This window comes from Phacochoerus africanus, chromosome 1 (genome assembly GCF_016906955.1).
Source record: "Phacochoerus africanus isolate WHEZ1 chromosome 1, ROS_Pafr_v1, whole genome shotgun sequence".
NCBI lineage: Eukaryota > Metazoa > Chordata > Mammalia > Artiodactyla > Suidae > Phacochoerus > Phacochoerus africanus.
In genome coordinates this window covers 24,362,069-24,381,674 of record NC_062544.1, presented here as the reverse complement: position 1 = coordinate 24,381,674, position 19,606 = coordinate 24,362,069, and the positions used below count along the sequence as shown (strand labels likewise).

The window sequence follows — 19,606 nt, the reverse complement described above, 5'->3', positions numbered from 1 at the left end:
TTGTTTGTTCGTTTGTTTGTGCTGCTTTCATAACCAGAAATGAGACTAAAAACACCTAAAAATACCAAGTAGCTTTTTTCAACCCAACTTCAGTCCTTCTATCCAGAACCTCTTGTGCGCCCTTCATCAAAAAGTCATTCTAAAATGAATCCTAATTTTCCTTCTATAGAAAGATTCGAGGCACTCGAAATTCAAAGTGAACTCAAAAGCATTAAAATATTGAAAGAAAACAAACATAAAGAGTAGTTACATAGAAGTGGGGCCACGAAGCAGCGTGGAGTCCAGGGAGGCCCCCAGCATGGCCCTGGTCCAGCTGCCAGGAGAGGAACAGAGGCTGCCCGCCCCCCTGGGTCTCCTCCCTAAAGCCTGGGACCCCAGAAAGGACCAGCCTGGGAGCTTGTCCAGAGACTGATGTGAAAAGCCTTGAGAAGACATGAAAATTACTAGATACTCTCCCTACTGACATCTGGGCATGAAGAGCCTGGGGGAAGGAAAAAAAAAACCATTACGAACCACTCGAAATGACGACCCATTAGGTTTTGCTGGAGGAGTTACAAGCGGACAGTCATAAATGGGGCAATGTGGAATATTTTGTGTGCCAAAGAGAAAGGTGATAGAGATGCGACTGGCCTGTCAGTACACAAACTGTGGGAGACCACAGTTCGAATACGCGGCAGGGGAGATGTTAAGATAACCCTCCCTCCAATCTCTGCTCTGAGAATCTTCTGGCCTAAGAAAAATGGGGCAGCTTCCTGCTGCTCCTGGAAAGGGTACAACTCCAAGGTCACTTGATGCAAACTGCAGGTTACTTCATGTGCTCCGTGCCTTCGCCCCTTCGCTGCTCCTTCTGCCCAGAACATTCCTCCCTCCCTCCACCCCTCCTTCCTCCCTCCCTCCATCCTTCCTTCTTTCCTTCCTCCCTTTCTTCCCTCCCACCTTCCTCCCTGCCTCCTTCCCTTTCTCTCTTTCCTTTTTTCTGTCTTTTTGCCATTTCTTGGGCTGCTCCTACAGCATATGGAGGTTCCCAGGCTAGGAGTTGAATCAGAGCTGTGGCCGCCGGCCTCCACCAGAGCCACAGCAATGTGGGATCTGAGTCATGTCTGCGATCTACACCACGGCTCACGGCAACACCAGATCCTTAACCCACTGAGCAAGGCCAGGGATCGAACCCGCAACCGCATGGTTCCTAGTCGGATTTGTTTAACCACTGAGCCACGACGGGAACTCCTTTCCTGTTTGTTTGTTTGTTTGTTTGTTTAAACATATGTACTTTCATTATTTGTTTCTATGTCGGTCACCTCCTGTTTCATGAAGACCTGAGCAGCATCTTATTCATCGCTGTCACCTCAGCATCTTATATGAGCAGAGTCCAAGTGAATGTTCACTGAATAAATACATGTACTCACAAAAAAGCAAGCACAGGAAGAAACAGCTCGCTGGCATGCCCATCAGGGGTCACAGCTAGGCCTTCTACGTCCCAAGTTTTGCTTGACCCAAAGAAGAGATATGTGTCACCAGGACCTCAAAGCGCTTTTGCATTCTTGACCATACCTGACTCTCAAACAACCATTACAGCAGCAGCAGCAGGACCGTCTCAATTCCTCCCTCATTTGACAAAAGAGCAAACCAACACTCAGAGACGCTCCGAAACCAACAGGGCTCCTGGCTCCCTGGTTTGTGCCGGGATGGGACATGGGCCCTGGGAGTCCTGGCCCACCGCTCGGTCCCCTCCACCCGGAAGTGTCCCGGTGGGTCTCCCCCTCATTCCCAGCTGATAACTGGAGTGTGCCAATGGCCCCTTCTCCCTCCCCTGGGGATGGCTCACCCCCTGGGTAGCCCACCGAGGCCTCTGCCCCTACTGCCGCGTCGGTCTCATGAGTATAATCATCATCACGCAGAAGCGAAACTCCCCCTGGCACATGCATCCCGCAGCCCTCGGAGATCAGCCCTGCTCACGAGTCCTGGGAGGAGGGGGTGCCACCCGAGGAGGGGAAAAAGGATCCTTGTGGACCGGCTAGAGGTTTCTGTCGTTCCGGAGCCCCTGCTGACTCCATCATCACCCAGGCTTCCCAAACCAACTAGGGTGGGCCAGGCACCTCCCAGCCAGCCGACTTAGAAGACCCTTGCTTGACACCCACGTCCTTTGGTTAACACAGGAGTTCAGAGCCTTAACTGGGTCAGGGGAGCGGGCAAGGGCCTTGGGACCGCAGAGGCCTGGGTCCCCAGCTGTGAGAGCTTGCACCAGCCTCCCTGCCTCACCCCACCCCACCCCGGTCCCGCACAGCCCAGGGCTCAAGAAGGGTGGGTTCTTTGGCTTCCCTCACTCTTTCTCCTGAAGAAGCCTCCCAGGCAATACGCTGTAGGCTTTCCCAGTCAACGGCCTGGACCCCCACCGAGACCTCTCCAGGGTGGTCTCATCAGGGTCCCCAAGGCAACCACTGTCATCTTGCTCCTTCTCTCTATTCTCTGGCTCCCAGCCCCGCCCGCCCTCCCCACTTCGCAGCTGTTGGCTTTCAGAGCTCATCTGCCTCCTCCTGGAATAACTCCGAATACGTCTCATCTCGTCACTCTCCTGCTTCGATCCTTTCAAAGTCTTGCCACCAAAACCAGAAGGAAATCCAAACTTTTGGCGGTGGCCCAGCCCCGAACCTGACCTCACCCTCACTCCTACCTCATGCAGTGCCCCCTGCTCGGGACAAGGCTACCCGTTCCAGCCCACGCATCCATCCATAGCTTCTACCACGTTTTCTTCCCGTCCGTCAGCTGCAGTGCCATCTCTAAGGGGCCTTTTGAGGCAGCCCGGCTTGAGCGGGCCCTCCCAGTACTTTCTATTACTGTGTATGTGTGTGGGCATGGTGATTGTCCATCTGTCTGTCCTCCTCAAACGGAGCCATCCTGCCTGGCTCACCACAGTCTCCCTACGACAGAGCCTAGGGTTAGTGGATACTCCTACTCTCTGCTGAATGAATACAACAGACGACTTTTGAGCATCCTTTCCTCTCCAAAGGGAGAGGCCAGAAGTTTCTTTCTTTCTTTCTCTTTTTTTAGGGTCGCACCTGCGGCATATGGAAGTTCCCAGGCTAGGGGTCAAACCGGAGCTCCAGCTGCTGGCCTACACCACAGCCACAGCAATGCGGGATCCCAGCCGCAGCTGCGACCTACACCACAGTCACAGCAACGCTGGATCCTTAACCCACTGAGCGAGGCCAGGGATCGACCTATGGCCTCATGGATACTGGCTAGACTCTTAACCCTCTGAGCCACAATAGGAACTCCTGGCTTGGTGTTTTTTCTCATCTCTGTTTTCCTTTCCCCTCCCTCCCAAGGCATAGCCCCCGAGCCCAACACGTACAAAGCCAGCACCAGACTCCTACAGAGTTTTGGGGGAACGGAGCACACGGCCCCATTCCGGGGTGTGTTACAGCTTCACCCTGGAACTTCAAGGCCCTCCACATCCCTCAGCCAACTGGAAACTACCAAGAACAGGCCTCGAGACCTCTCCTTGGGAAGATGTTGAACTGAGGGGGCCAGAACAGGCCCAGGAAGGAGAAACTTGTCGGTGGAGGGAACTACCTGGGCCTCCAGAAACCTCTCTCTGCAAACTGGTAGAAGTCAGACCCTGGACCCAGTGGGAATAATGATTTATTTTTGTTCCTAGGACACTCCTCATGCTAGGCACACCCTGGGCTCCTGAAAAGGGCAGAATGGAGAAAAGAATTTTTTTTTTTCCAAAGTAAGCTAACATATATTTCAGAAATGTATCCAAATAGTTGCAACATTGCTTTTCCTTAGAGAGCAAGAAGACCAATGCAAATGGATTAACAATGAACCCTGATTTTACGTCTGCTCAACAGCCTCGATACTGAAAAGATTAAAAAGACATTCATTTCGAAGGCGGCTGAGCTAATGAACAAATATCTTTAGAGAGTTATTATGCGCACAGCACTGAATACTAGATATGCGCTTACAACCAGCTGGAAATAAACACACAAACACAGTCATTCACACATGATCATATACAGAGAGGCCTGAGGACAATGAAGACATTGTGCACAATGAAACGTGGATGAAAGGGGCCACAAGATTCAAAGACAGGAGAGCCCTGTGGGCTGCCTGCTCCAGGGAGGCTCCCAAAAGGAAGCAGGAAGTAGCCTGGGTGCTGAAGGGCAGCACTTGTTCGAGTAAACACCCGTAAATAACACGGTGTGTCTTCAACCTCCACCACCAAGCGCGTGCAGCAGAGGAAACAAGGCCTGGGGAGGGGCCGCGAGTGGCTGGAAGGCACACAGCTACGGAGGATCAGCCTCCAAACCACAGTCCAGGCCAAGGGTGCTGGACGCCCTGGAGGCTTAGGTAGGGGAAGAGCAGCAACCCTAATCCTATGGGGCAGAAGGACTCGGCAAGGTCAGAGCAGGTCTGGTCATACCAGGAACAAGGCTGTTGCATGTTTGCACATCAGTAGCATCTCGTCTCTTAAGAACTTGACATGCAAAGGGCAAAGACTACAGCAGGCTCTGGGAGCAAGTTCTGGAAGGAAGAGCCAGGCTGCTCACGGTGCTACTCCAGGGAAGCCTGGGAAGGCGGGGAAATGGTCCGTGGTGGCCTCTTTTTAGAAGAGGCAGGAGAGGGAAGTGAGCATATGTGCAGAGGGGAGCCTGGGGTGCCCTGGGGATGGGAGGCAGCTGGGAGGGGCTGTCTGGGTCCCCAGAAGGGTTTCCAGATGGGAGAGAGGCTGCTGGTGGAGTGGAGGGGATGTGGGTGTTGGAATACACAGGTCTGGGTTCAAGTTTGAGGTCAGTCATTGACCAGCGGGTAAATAACTTCACCTCATTAATAATAATAATAATAATAATAATAATAATAATAAGCACGCTCATGTTTAGAGCATTACAATTTTGCAAGCACTGATCTAAGAGTTACAAGTCTGAACTCAGTTTAGGTCTCCCAGTAATCCTCTGAAAAGACGCTATTTTTTTTTTAATAATGATTTTTATTTCTTCATTAGAGCTGGTTTACAGAGTTCTGTCAATTTTCTACTGTACAGCAAGGTGACCCAGTTACACATACATGTATATATTCTTTTTTCTCACATTATCATGCTCCATCACAAGTGACTAGATATAGTTCCCAGTGCTATACAGCAGGATCTCACTGCTTATCCATTCCAAAGGCAATAGTTTGCATCTGTTAACCCCAAATTCCCAATCCATCCCACTCCCTCCCCCTCCTTCTTGGCAACCACAGGTCTGTTCTCCATGTCCACAATTTTCTTTGCCGTGGAGAGGTTCATTTGTGCTGTATATTAGATTCCAGATATAAGCGATATCATATGGTATTTGTCTTTCGCTTTCTGACTTACTTCACTCAGAATGAGAGTCTCTAGCTCCACCCATGTTGCTGCAAATGGCATTATTTTGTTTTTTATGGCTCAGTAGTATTCCATTGTGTATATATACCACAGAAGATGCTTTTTGTATTGTTAACGATTATTATCCCTCAGAGGGAAACTGAGGGATAAAGAGGTAGAGCCAGTTGCTCGGAGGCCTTACATGCAGGAAAGCAGCAGAGCTGGAGACTGAACCCAAGCCAGTGGGTTCTGTGCTCTTAACCACCAATGAGTATATCAGGGCAAAAAAAAAACCCAGTAATGCCTTGCAAGGTTATTCCGACAACCAGAAAAAAAAAAAAAAAAAAGGATGGAAAGCTCGGAAACCAAGTTGGAGCTCAATGAATGATACTTGCATAAATGCCAGCTAAACCCAGAGCATAGCTGATGCCACTCAGGCAAAGGAATTACCTGCCAAGGGTATTCCGTGTGGTTCATGGTAAATGCTATTTCCTTGCTTGACGCTTGACTGGGTATCCCATTTTTCAGATGATGAAACCGAGGCTCTGGGAGGTTAACTTAGAGTCACAGAGTCGGGAGGCAACGGGGACAGGAAGCCAACTGTGTCTCCACTGTAAGCGCTCTAAGTGGGCGCAGAACACTTTCCAAAGTGTGTCTGTTAATGTGTGCGGAACTCTCGCCCGTGCCAGGCTGTGGTCTCAGCTCTCTGTGTGCACTGCCCCATTTTACACCCCCATCTACCCTCCGAAGTGGGTACCTGGATAACTGCCAATTCACAGGAACGTGGGACCGGGAGCTGGAAAGGAGCAGCTCTGGACTCTGAATCCATGTGGGGATCCTTCAACGCCACCACTGCCCTTCTAGGACAATCGAGCAGAGGATGCGGAGCAAACCGGGGTGTCCTGGGTGGGAAGCAAGTCACGAGCAGGTGACCCAGCCCCAGTTTTGAGTGGAGAGTTGACTCATCACCATCAGGATCTGAGTATCAACAGGACATCTGAGGGGGCGGGTGGCACTTGGCCGTGGGCTGGCCTCGGCGCTCTTCTCCCAACAGCCCAGCCCCCCTGCTTTCCCCGTGCTGCCCGCCTGCCCCCAGTCCAGTACCCCATTTTGATCTCCCACGGCACCTAGTCTAAGCCCCCTTCTGTCCTGCCTCGTAGCATTTTCATTTGTGTCCTGTTCTTGTCTCTCCTACTAGAGTGGAACTTGGTGCAAGGCAACATCTTGGTTGGATTCCTACAACACTGTACTTTTCCTATGTGTATCTGATGCTTTTGGGGGGCACACAGGATAACTTGATATGGCAAACATACAAGGCAGGAGTAGTTGGTGGATCTTTCAGGGAGAAAGAAAGGTTCCCTTTCAGTCCCCCTTCAGCTTTTCAGATTCAATGAAGAACAGAGCCTTGGTCTGGTGATACACTGTCTTTAACACCTCCCACATCTGCCGGGCTCCCCTTTTAATAAAGAGAGAACAGGGATGTTCCCTTGTGATGCAGCAGATTAAGGATCTGGCATTGCCACAGCTATGGTGCAGGTAGCAACTGCGGTGCGGGTTTGATCCCTGGTCCAGGAATTTCTACGTGCTGCAGGTGCAGCCTAAAAAAAAAAGGAGATCAGATCCCCCCAGCTCAGACCCATCAGCTAGGGATTGATAACATCATTGTTCTTCTATTGGCTTTAGAAAATTGAGATGAAGGGACTCCAATGCCTGAATGACATATTGGGAAGAGGGAGCTCCAATGACCAAAGTTTGAGAAACCCCAATATAACCATGGCCTGAAATGACTTAGATGGTAATAAACATGCACTGAGTAATTTGATGAGCAGAAGAATGAGTGAATGGATAAGTGATCTTGATAATGGCAATGACAGGCTCTCCTCCGATCCCCTACCCCCTGTCCTGCCCTTGGCCAGATACCCTTCATCTCTGAGTGGAGAAAAATACAGCACTGCTGGCAAGTAGGGACCCAAGGGGACGTGGGGAAGTCAGTCCACAAGAGGAGCCTTCGCCTTCTGTCCAGGTGCCCACCTGGGCCAGGTGGGCAGCCTCCACAGGGACTGGACCCTGGGGACAGCAGGGGAAGGTGTGAAGGACAGTTGTTGGGGTTTTGCTGCCAGGTACCCATTCGATCAGGAATTGCCAATTTCCCGGGGAAATACCTCTCCAGGATGCTCGGTCCATGTGCTTTGGCTGGGAGTTGACTTCACCTCGGCTCTGGAGATGGGCATTGGATGTGGGCCCGACCAAATGTCATTCTACATCCCTGAACCCTGGCTTCTGATTCAGGGACAGGCAAGTGACCCAGTATGGATCAGGGACCATCAACCCCAGGACTTCTGTCTGAGGCACAAAGGAAAGAGACCTTTTCTGCACCTGTCTTGAATCCTCCAAGCCTATCACATGGAAACTGAGAGTGACACCAACGGGGCAGCAGGTAGAGTCAGGAGATGGAGAGAACCCAAGTCCTGATGTCATCACAGGAGCCCTGGAGCCAAGAGTGACTTCTCGTGCATGTTCCCAGCAGGCATCCAATCTCCCCTCTAGTACTGAGTTTTCCATGTGGCTGAGGGCCAGGGCCTCCTAGAGGATCGGCCTGGGGATGGCAGGTGAAGCGGGTGTTTTAGGCGGCACAGGGGGGCACTCACATTTGAAGGGCCCTGCAAGGTGGGATCACTACCCTTTCTGCCGGGTGAAATGCTGAGCTCTGCTCTGAGGACACCAAAGCACTGGGAAGGCTGCTTTTGCTCAGCGAGTTGGGGCTGGTGGAGCTGCTGGTCCAGACCAACTCTTCCAGAAGCAGGAGGGTTTGGGAGATGCCGACCCAGTGGGCCAGAGGCATTCAACCCTGCTGCCAGCCCTGCTCTGCCTTCTGTCTGCAAACCGAAGCAAAGGGAAGAAGAGCCAGTTTAAAGAGGGGGAAAGAGAGTCGCACTCCTTGCACACCTGCCATGAGCCTAAGCACAGACCAGGAGGTAAGTCCACTCACGGACCCAGTGACCTTGGGCAAGCCTGGTGCCGGGTGCTCAATAACTCTTAGAGGGCTGGTAATGCCTGCCTGCAGGGCTGTGCTCAAGGCAAGGCTGCTTGGCCACATCTGGATCCCACACAGTGAGACAGGGGGCAGAAAGCTTTAACAGGGAAGAGGAAAAGGTGTGTGGAGAGGGTTGTCCTTGTGCTAAATGTTGGAAAACATTTACGACAAAAGAAAACCAAACCAAAAATCTCCCTAGATTTGTAAGGTAGGAGATGCTGCATACAGGCGATTTCAGGGGGCTGGCTCAGAGAGAGGGGTGCCCGGGGACAACTGCACGAGGGTGTCAGAAACCCAGGTGCCCAAGAGCACCTGCCCCTCTGTGACGGAATGACCTTCCAAGTCCTGCGACACGATCCTGGGGCTCCGGGAGTGACAAGGCTTTTAGAAATCCCGTCAGCTCATGGTGGAGATGGGAAGGGAAAGTGACTTAGCCACGGGGGGAGGAGAACCCACCTCACTCCTCCACTTACCAGTTCTAGACCCTTGGGCATGTCCGCTAACCTCGCTGTGCCTCAGTGTGCTCCTCTGTCAAATGGGGCTAACAGCGGCCCCCACCTCACAGGAATATCAGGAGATGGACAGGCCAGTGTGCGGACAACATCAGGCGTCACGTCTGGCACGTAGAAAGCAGCCGAGGCCTGTTAGCTATTGCCATTTTTGGACTACTCGGGACCTTTTTCATCAGGAGAGAAGCTCCTTTCTGCCCACGTCCGCCAGCAAAGAGCCCGGACTGTAGTTGGGGACTGTTCAGCCCCGGCCCCGCCCCAGGCAAATCCGTCCAGGCCCCATTCAGGAAGGCCCTTTCCCAGGTGGATCACGTCTATCTTCCTTTGTGCTTCCCAAGTGGACCCTAACCAGGCAACTATGCCGTGATCCTTCCCGCGTCCAGCTCTCGGCAGGGAGCCTCCGCGTTTCCTCCTTGCAGGAGCCCTTGTTTGTGACGGCCGTCTCTGCAGCCGGCAGGTTGGCTCTGGCCATCCCATGTGGAGGCGGGATAAAGGCAGGCCTGTGCTCTGGGCCAAGCTCCCACCCCACCCCGGAACTTGCTGCGAGGTGCGCTCCAGGAGAGGGACAAAGCCCTGTGGCCCTTCCCTCTGCCAGCAGTGCCAGCAGCTCTTCCCATCCGGCTGTGGATTAAAGGAGCCTGGGTAAGTGCCCAGGCGGAATAAAGCCTGCAAACATCCTGGGGACGTGCCCCTCCTTGGCAGGAGAACAGGAGAGAGGGGGAGGGTCTCCCTGAGCTGCACCCTCCCCGCTTACCCTGTCCCCCCCCCCTCCCCCCCGCCGCCCTCTTCCCCGCAACTCCCGCTCAGAGCAGCGCATCTCCTCTGCTCAGGACCAGCCCTGCATGCATCATTTCATCCCTCGATGCTGCACCTCCTGCCCCCACTTGTCAAATGCAGCTCAGGAAGACCGAGCTCATGAGAGGAAAGGCGCTCAGGCTTGCTACCTGTTTGCAAGGGATGGGGGCTGACTCAGTCACCATCACCTGAACACCACTCCTCCGACCATCCACCCCAGTTCCTGCCTTCGCTGCATGACTTACAATCGTTCCCTGTAGATGGTGACCTCGCCGAGGCAGTCAGCGGGACTGTTCAGACCCCTGCCGTATCCCCAGGGGCCAGGGCACAGAATGACGTCTGGCGTGTATGAGGACTACACATATACAGGGGTTTGTGTTTTTGGACTGACTTTGCTTGGCAGTGACTTAAACTCGTCATCAGATTTCACCTAGGCCAACACACGAAAGGGATCCGCCACCTGCATTCCTCTGCTCTTTCTTCAGTTCCCTGTCCCGACACCCGAGTGGAGGGTAGGCTTGGGGAAAATGGGGCCAGTGTTCAGATCAGGACACAAGATGACCGATGGGCAAAAACGGGGTTTTAGTTTCACTTTAGCAGGGGGACCCACCACCAGGTCCCAGAGAAGTGAAAGGACACCACAGCATCTCGTCACCAGCATCTCAACACAAGGTGGAAGGGGACCCTGGAGGAGCTGCTGGGATCTGGGCACACGACTTCAAGTTCCCTGTCCAGATGAGGCAGGGGTGAGCATGGAGGGAGGGCAACGGGAAGGTGGGAAGGGACTCCAGAGTGGTGGGCTGAACAAACAGTCCTCAGTGGAATGGCTTCTCCCCTGGGGTCTGCCCTGGAGGGCCTGTGGCCCAAGCCCATTAAATCAGAAATTCCTTACATGCCAGACCCTGGGAAACAGCGCCCACCCCAGTGCACCAAAGTCTTTGGAGTTGACTGGGACAGACCCTGGCCTTGACCCCTGGGGAGGACCCCTGGGGAGGACCCTTGTCACTCCAGGGGTGGTCCAGTGGATTGAAGGCTTTATTTTTCCCCCCCTCTATTTTTTTTTAGGGCCATTCCTGCAGCATATGGAAGTTTCCAGATTAAGGGCAAATCAGGGCTACAGCTGCCAGCCTACACCACAGCCACAGCAAGGGAGGATTTGAGCCTCGTCAGCCATCTAACCATAGCTCACGGCAATGCCAGATCCTTAACCCACTGAGTGAGGCCAGGGATTGAACCCTCGTCCTCATGAATGCTAGTGGGGTTTGTTACCGCTAAGCCGCCACGGGAACTCCTGAAGGTTGTTGCCAATGCTGGGGGTGGTGGGGGGGTGATTTCAGAGGACCCCATTAGGAAAGGAAGGAGGATCTGAGCACAAGCCCAGCGGCACAGATTGGGAATGATTTTCTTACACTGGGGAAACGATGCCTATTTCTACTCTGCTCAGCTCTCCCCCACCCCTGGAGAGGCCCAAGAGACCCTCCGAATGTTTGCCCAGTGCCCCCAAATCAAAGGGAAGTATCTGGGGGCTGGGAGAGACCATAGCGCCTGACGTGACCCCATGGCACGTACTCAAATTGCTTTACCGCAACCCAAATATGCACTGCTGCATTCAAAATAAGGCATGTTTGGCAATCACGTCTAAACGACCACCAATGTGGGGGCACAATCACTCAAAAAAGCATAGCACGCTTCGGCCCTGGGAGGTCCCCAGCTTTTACTTTTTAACTAATACTAACGAGTTGCACAGGTTTCTCAACAGTGGCCCAGCCAAATTCCTCTGCTCAGAGCAAAGCAGGAGGTATTTATGCTGCACGCATTTATTCTCCAACAAGGACTCAGGCATGCCTAGCAGGTGCACGCGTGTGCTGTCTCTCTACGGTGTTTTTGAACTGCCAAAAGGCAAGATTCCTGGCCTAATGCTAGTCCTGCTGATACTGGTCTGCAAGAACTTGCCTTTGCCATGTCCTTTGCCTCTTGGCTTCTTACTTCTTACCTGGCTTCTCACAAAGCACCTGATTAGGCTCAGGAAGCAGTCAGCTCCCGGCGCCAGGGGAGCCAGGGCTCTGCATCCTGGCCCAGTGCTCTGGAAGGTGTGTGCCTCCCTTGGCCGTTGCGCTCCATTGAGACACAGGCTCGTCTTTTTCCCCTGCCAAGAGGGTGCTCGGTAGAGCCTCTCCCCACACACAAAGTCCTGGATGCTGGCGACACTCTTGTCCCCAACCTTGACGTGGTTCTCCTTCCTGCTGGTGGCCTTGTTTATTTTAGACCTTGGACTTGGATGCGCAGTGGCACTAAGGTTGTGACCTGCAGCTGCACACAAAACTGGGCCATAGATGAGTAAAAAAAAAAATATATATATATATATATAAAACCATGAATAATGACACTTGATATGAATAATAATTAACAGGAGTTCCCATCGTGGCTCAGCAGAAACGAATCCCACTAGGAACCATGAGCTTGCCAGTTCGATCCTTGGCTTCCCTCAGTGGGTTAAATCCAGCATTGCCGTGGGCTGTGGTGTAGGTCACAGACATGGCTTGGATCTGGCATTGCAATGGCTCTGGTGCAGGCCAGTAGCAACAGCTCAGATTAAACACCTAGCCTGAGAACCCCCATATGCTGCGGGTACCGCCCTAAAAAGACAAAAAAGACAAAAAAAAAAGAATAAAAATTAACACGAAATTCCAGGCGTTGAACCAAGTTCTTTACGTCAACTATTCTGTTTCGTCTTAAGACCCCCGTGGCTTAGGTCCCTTAGATACAGGCGGGAAAAACTGAGACTCTGATCATTTAACGATCTTGTCAAGGGTCATACAGATTGTTCAAGTAGATGCTGAGATTGAAACCCCAATGCTGGAGTTTCCGTCGTGGCTCAGCAGAAACGAATCTGACTAGTATCCATGAGGACGCAGGTTCGATCCCTGGCCTCACTCAGTGGGTTAAGGATCCAGCGTTGCTGTGAGCTGTGGAGTAGGTCGCAGATAAGGCTCTGATCCCGAGTTGCTGTGGCTCTGGTGGAGGCCAGCAGCCACAGCTCTGATTCGACTCCTAGCCTGGGAATTTCCATATGCCATGGGTTCGGCCCTAAAAAGACAGACAGACAGAAAGAAAGAAAGCAAGCCAGCCAGCCAGCCAGCCCAGTGCTCTGACAGCAGAGCCTGCGTTCTTAATCAGGGAAAACTCCGGATATTTATTATCTCCCTGTACGCAGAAGACCAGTTTGGGAAGCAAGACGCATCACGATCTGAAAATTTAACCCGTGAACTGAAACCAGTGCCTACACGAATATTATTCCCCATTTAACACCAGTGGACACCCAGTCCCTTTACATTTCAAGTCAACAGCCTCAGGCGGTGCTCGGATGGCGGAGGGGTTGACAAAGTGATGCAAGTCGCGTGCACGCCACGCAAGGGGAAATACCTAGTGTTCTCAGTGATGCGTGAGGTCAGTGAAAGCGACGCTGAAGAACAATTCAAATCACGGGAGGGCGTGTCGGACTGAAAAGACCCGCCTGCCGGAGACAACAGATCCTTCAACACACAGCTTCAGTGACGACAGAGACCTGAGGAGGCCCTCAGGAAACTGGTGAAGCTCTCTCCAGTATCTGACAAAAATGACCTTCCTTATGAGTCTGCTGGGAAAGCCAACTGAGAAGAGAAAGGGGTCCCCGACGGCTACTGTTCACCGCATCAAAATAATTACGCGAAAAATAAATCAGCACTTTATGTGTGCTAAGAACGGGGGCGCAGTTGCGACTACCGCTTAAATTTTGCTAAACGCCACATAAAACCCACTCATTGCCCAAGTGTTCAATTGTTTCCCAAAATAAAGCCCTAATAAAATGTTTTTTTTTCCCAATAGCTGCTATAAATTCGACCTCTATTTAAGTAGTTTTTCTTCTAAATAAAATCCCTCCTTGGGGAGTTCCCGTTGTGGCTCAGCCGTAGCGAACCCAACTAGTATCCATGAGGACAAGGGTTCGATCCCTGGCCTCGATTAGTGGGTTAAGGATCCAGCCGTTGCTGTGAGCTGTGGTGTAGGTCACAGATGTGGCTGGGATCCGGTGTTGCTGTGGCTGGGGTGTAGGTCGGCAGCTCTGGCTCCGATTCCACCCCTAGCCTGGGAACTTCCATACGCCTCGCAGGTGCAGCCTTTAAAAGACCCTTCCCCCCAAAAAAATCCCTCTTTGGAATACAGACTCTCCACTGCTTTGTCAAGCCCTCCCTGCTTTCTGCTCTGGGAGACCCATCACTAAGGGGTGAGCAATAACACCATTGCCCTAGGGATATAGAGAGCTTCTCACTCTTCAAAGAACTCTCCCATCCACTGTCTCATCGGATGCCTTCAAAAACTCCAGGAATGAAGGAAACTGTAGGTGCTGTTCCTCCACACATGTGTACCTCCTTTGTAGTTTACGATCCTCAGTTCACTTCTCCTAGCTCACCTGGAAAGGAAAATTCTGCAGGCAAAGTAACACTCAGGTGTGACAGGTGAGCAAACGGAGGTTCTGATCAAAAGAACGTGTCTGAGGCGCCCTAACGCCCGGATGGCAGCTTTAGGACTGGAACTCAGCTCTAAAGTGATATTCTTTCCCCAGGGAGACCTGGCTCCCTCAAGCTTACAAGGACAAATAAAAATTCTACAGGCTAGTGACCAGTTCTTCAGGCCAGGGAAGGCCTTTGAGAAATTATCTGTAAGAACTGCGTTAAAATACCCAAACACATCTCCTTTCCTTTCACAGAAAGTCTGTGAGCAGGGCCATGGTAATGAAGACATGTCCACTGCATTACCATGACGGTCCTAGGTGGAACATAAGTAGCAGGGGAGTTCTCATTCAAATTCAAAGTGGCCTTGCAAACCAGGCTTGTTCCCTGTCGGTTATGGGCAGAGGTGGCAGCGTTCTCCAGTTCCTAACTGAGCCACAGGAGAAGCGCGTGGATTATAAAGAAACGCCATCAGTGGAGGACCAAGTCTTCCGCAGGGCTGCTGGGGAAGACCTCTGAGAGGTCTGAACCCCTGAACATGAGGAAGAACCATCCCGGGTCCCCCACATCTTTGCAACCAGCGGGGTGCGGCTGCCGACACTCAGCGTGGCTCCGTGACCTTGGGAGAGTTACTTCCCCCTTTGAGACTCAGTTTTCCTTATCCATAAAATGGGGCTCAACACTCACAGCTGTTGTGAAAAGCATGTGAGAGAACGTGAGCTATACAGTCAGCAGAGGGCCTGCTTCAGGGTGAAGACTCAAAACACAAGGCTGTCATGAACAAAGTCAAGTGCGGGGCATCCCATAGCACTTGATGAATGTGAGGTCCCTCCATCGAGAAGGGATTTGTGTCCCCTAGCAAGGGGGCCTCATGACCTTCAAAACCATGACTTCGGGTTCATGAAAATGGAAGAGGGGATTAGAGTTGGGGGAGTCTGGGGTGGGAGCCTCATCTGTCCCCTAGGAAGTGCCTGCAGAGTCCCTGGTGGGAGCTTTGAGCTGGGGCCATGGTTATAGGACAAGGATGCCAAGCTTCTGGGTGCCAGTCATTCCTTGGAGGGTATAAACAGGAAGGAATTGCTTAACACTGGAGTTGAAAATGCCCTTTGCTCCCTGCCTGGGCCTGGACACGGGTACTTGGAAGCAGGCACCTGAATAAGCCCCCTGCCCAGACAGAGGGTGCCCACATGCTCAGGAGCCCATGGCAGCGCCCTCAATCCACACGCAATGCGGTTTGTTCTCAGCCGCTCTTCGTACCCTCTCATTCTCTGCTCAGGAGTCCCTGGTGGCTTAGCTGGGTCTCCAAGGCCTTTCCTCACCTACCCTCTTGGGTTCCCTCCCCTTCCAAGAACGCCCTCCTCATGCAATGGAATCTAGTCACTGTATCTCTTCCTGCACAGCGATGTCTTCCACGACCCCTCTGCCCCCCACCAACCACATTAGATTCAGCCTTTTTAAAACCTACAAAACCTTCAGCACCTCCATGAAGCCCACAGGAATCCCCCTCTGCTTGAACCCTGTCAGCATGAATTGAACCCCACAGCTAATTTCACTGCTTAAAACCCGAGTCCGTGTATTGCGGGTGGTTTAAGATATACCACCCGACCCCACTCACCCGAATCCCCTAACACTGTGACTCGGACCCAGCCAAGTGTCTGCCCAGCTGCACATGGCCCGATTTTTGAATCAAATCCTCATCTGGATGCTCTCTCCCGCTGCTGCACACAATTCAGAAGAAAACCAGGCCAGCTGGACGGGAGCTGTGTCTGATCTTCCCCACGTCCGAAAGTCGCCCACAGCAGGTCCCTCCACCACCCCCTACCCTCCTCCACTGAAACTCCAAACTGCGGAGGGGGCCACTCCCCGTCTCAAGAAGCAATTGGACCCCGCACCCTGGCAACAGGGAGCGGCCCCCTCGCATTACGCAGGTTAGCATCTGACACCAGCGACAGCCTCTGCGCCCTGAAGTCCACTGGCCCCGGACAGGAAGTAGCCGGGCTACAAAAGCACAGGGTGAGCTCGGTCGGCTGAAAGCACCTACTCAGCGCTCACCTGGCCAAAAGGGGTGGGTACAAACGCTGCCAGCAAGCGATGACAAGGGCTTTCTTAAACCCACAGGTGAACGGCCAGGTCTTCATGGTTCACTTAAGAAGGACTCAGGGGATGGAGTTCCATCATGGCTCAGTGGTTAACGAATCTGACTAGGAACCATGAGGTTGTGGGTTCAACCCCTGGCCTCGCCCAGCGGGTTAAGGATCTGGCGTTGCCGTGAGCTGTGGTGTAGGTCGCAGACTCAGATCCTGCGTTGCTCTGGCGTAGGCCAGTAGACCCCTAGCCTGGGAACCTCCATATGCTGCAGGTGCAGCCCTAGAAAATATAAAAAAAAAAAAAATTAAAAAAAAAAGGACTCAGGGGAGGACCTGGCTGGCCAAAGCCCTGACAGGGGTGTATTTGGTGACTGACACTTTCCGTGTTCCCCACCCCATTTTCCATCAGCACATGACACCTGCACCTTTTTGAAGAGGAAGGGATCTTCTCCCCCATTTGAGAGGCCAGTTACCTGGACGGCAGGAGATGCAAACCACGAGCCCAGGTTTAGATCAGAAGCATCCCAGGCTTTTGATGTTTAAGACGAGAGGTGAAGATTGAAATCGGGGTCTCCCTGACGGCGGCATCAGTAAAAACCACAGCAAGATGTGTTTGTGCCTGGTGCTTAAGCTGGAGGCTTTTTCTCAGTCAGCACCGCCCCTAAGACCTATTGTCCATGAACCCCCTCTGCCTCCTAAGAGGGCTAAAGAAAAAGTAAGTAGGCGTTCCCGTCGTGGCTCAGCAGTAATGAACCTGACTAGTATCCATGAGGACTTGGGTTCGATCCCTGGCTTCACTCAGTGGGTTAAGGATCCGGCATTGCCATGAGCTGTGGTGTAGGTCACAGATGCAGCTCGGATCTGGTACTGCCATGGCTGTGGTGTAGGCCAGCAGCTACAGTTCCGACTGGACCCCTAGCCTGGGAATTTCCATATGCTGCAGGTGTGGCCCTAAAAAGAAAGACAGGAGTTCACGTCGTGGTTCAGTGGTTAATGAATCCAACTAGCAACCATGAGGTTTTGGGTTCAATCCCTGGCCTTGCTCAATGGGTTAAGGATCCAGCATTGCAGTGAACTGTGGTGTAGGTTGCAGATGCGGCTCAGACCTCGCGTCGCATTGCTATGGCTCTGGCATAGGCCAGCAGCTACAGCTCTAATTAGACCCCTAGCCTGGGAACCTCCATATGCCGCAGGTATGGCACTAAAAAAAAAAAAAAGAAGAAGAAGAAAAGAAGGACAGAAAGACAGAAAAGGTAAGTAAATGCCTGGCCTCTGAAGGAATGTGCTCTACTGGCCCCACCTGGAGGGGTGTTGCAGCAGCTGTGGCGTAGGTCGCAGGCGAAGCTCAGATTTGATCCCTGGCCCAGGAACTTCTATATGCTGCTGTGGCCATAAAATTTTTTTTAAAAAGCACAACTGGTTCTATTTACATGAAATATCCAAAACGGATAAATCTATAGAGACAAAAAATAAACTGGTGGCTGCCTCGGGCTGGCAGTAGGGGTGTAAAGAAACTCGGGTTGGGGGGTTGGCTAAGGGGAGCTGGGTTTCTTTTGAGGATGATAAAAATGTTCTAAAAGTGACTGTGGTGAAGGTTGCAAAACTCTGTGAATTTACTAAAAGTCATTTAATCGTATATTTGAAGTGGGTGAATTGTACGGCATTTGAGTCCTACAAAGCTGTTTAAAGAGTCATAGTACCTATCTCATAATATTGTTATAAGGACTAAATTAAAATGTGTTGTTTGTGACAGGGTTTGTGATCCTAAGCTAACTACATAGTAACTCATACTCATGAAACCTTGATTACATGCTAAGCCCTTTACAAACATTGCACAATTTCAACCTCATAGGCCACGGAGGAAAGTACTCACCCACTTTACAGATGAGGAAACCGAGGTTCACAGAGGCTAAGAAACTCACCTAAGGTCACAGGGTTGGTGAGGGGCAGAAGCAGGCAAAACCCGTGCACGGAACCAACGCATACAAACAGAACAGTGCTCCCCAAACCCTGGTGTTCCCTGGACTTGAAGTGGGAACCACTTGGCAAAAACAACATTCACGTGAGTGGTGCAGTGAAAACGAATCCGACTAAGATCCATGAGGGCACAGGTTGGATCCCTGGTCTTGCTCAGTGGTTCAGGGATCCGGCTTACCGTGAGCTGTGGTATAGGTCGCAGACGCAGCTCAGATCCTGCATGGAGGGAGATCCTGCATTGCTGTGGCTATGGTATAAGCGGGCAGATGCAGCTCCAATTCCACCCCTAGCCTGGGAACTTCCATATGCTGTGAGTGGGGCCCTAAAAAACAAACAAAATATTCACATCAAATGAGAGGCAATAATGAGAGAGCTTGCATCCTCTCCCCGTAGGCAGCTAGTTGTGGGGCAGCTTCCTCCCTCCCCGGGTCCCTGTCCTCTCTGCTCTGGGGAACCTGCTTTCTACAAGGAGCCCAGGTGCTAAGCTCGGCTTCTCCCCTCTCAAAGCATCTTCATGTCCTCACACCAGCAGAAGGTCAAGGCTTCCCTGGAGCCCTTGGTCCCTGCAATGGCCAGGACTGGCTACTGAGCATCTCAACATTTTTAGCACAGGAAAAACCCTTTCCAGTTCATAATTTTTAAATCTTAAAAAAAAAAAACAACAATTAAACCAGATCCCGCTATGTCCCTATGACAGGCTTTCCCATGGCTTCTCGTGTTTAGAACAAAATCCACCTTCTTGGCCAGCCCTGAAGACCCCGCAAGTCTAGCTCTCCATCCAGCCTCTTCCAGCTCCCATCACTTTTTCCAAGGCTCCCTCTGCTCCAGCCACCCCGCACACCCTGACCCAGGCCTGTACTCTTTCCTCTTCTCTTGGCATGGCTAGCCCCTGGGTTTCCAGATCCCAGCTGAAATGTCACTTTCCCAGAGGTCTTATCTGACCGAGCCATCTTAATTGCCCCTGCCCCCCATTTATCCTTCACCAGGGCACCATTTTTTTTTTCTTTCACAGAACTTACAACAAAGGGCAATTACACGTTTATTTCTTTGTTTATTCGGTCATTTAATTTCCGCCCCTTCCATAAGGCAGGCTAGACTAGACTACAAGGTCTGCGTGAGCAAGGATCAAGTCTCCTGTTCACCACCAGGCCTGCAGCATTCAGGTTTAGTTAACACAAATTTTAGGGTTTCTCGACCTTGGCCTTTGCCGTGAGCCCTTGCTGATATGTGGGGCCAGAAACGTTTTCATTGGAGGGGAGCTGTCCTATGCCTTGTAGGATATTTAGCAGCATCCTTGGGGTCTAGCCATTCGATGCAGCCTCCCAGTTGTAGCAGCCAAAAATGTTGCCAAACATTGCCAAAGGTCCCCC

General features: G+C 51.9%; 1 protein-coding gene and 1 long non-coding RNA gene across 2 annotated transcripts in view; one reads left to right on the top strand and one right to left on the bottom strand.

Annotated features, from left to right (window-relative positions):
• The window catches only part of WWC1 (WW and C2 domain containing 1), a 177,304-nt gene that overhangs the window by 116,855 nt on the left and 40,843 nt on the right, over positions 1-19,606 (bottom strand). The window lies entirely within an intron of this gene.
• On the top strand, positions 9,693-13,548 carry LOC125129229 (uncharacterized). The gene is made up of 2 exons (XR_007135437.1): positions 9,693-10,431; positions 12,900-13,548. It is a non-coding gene; the product is annotated as an uncharacterized LOC125129229 (long non-coding RNA).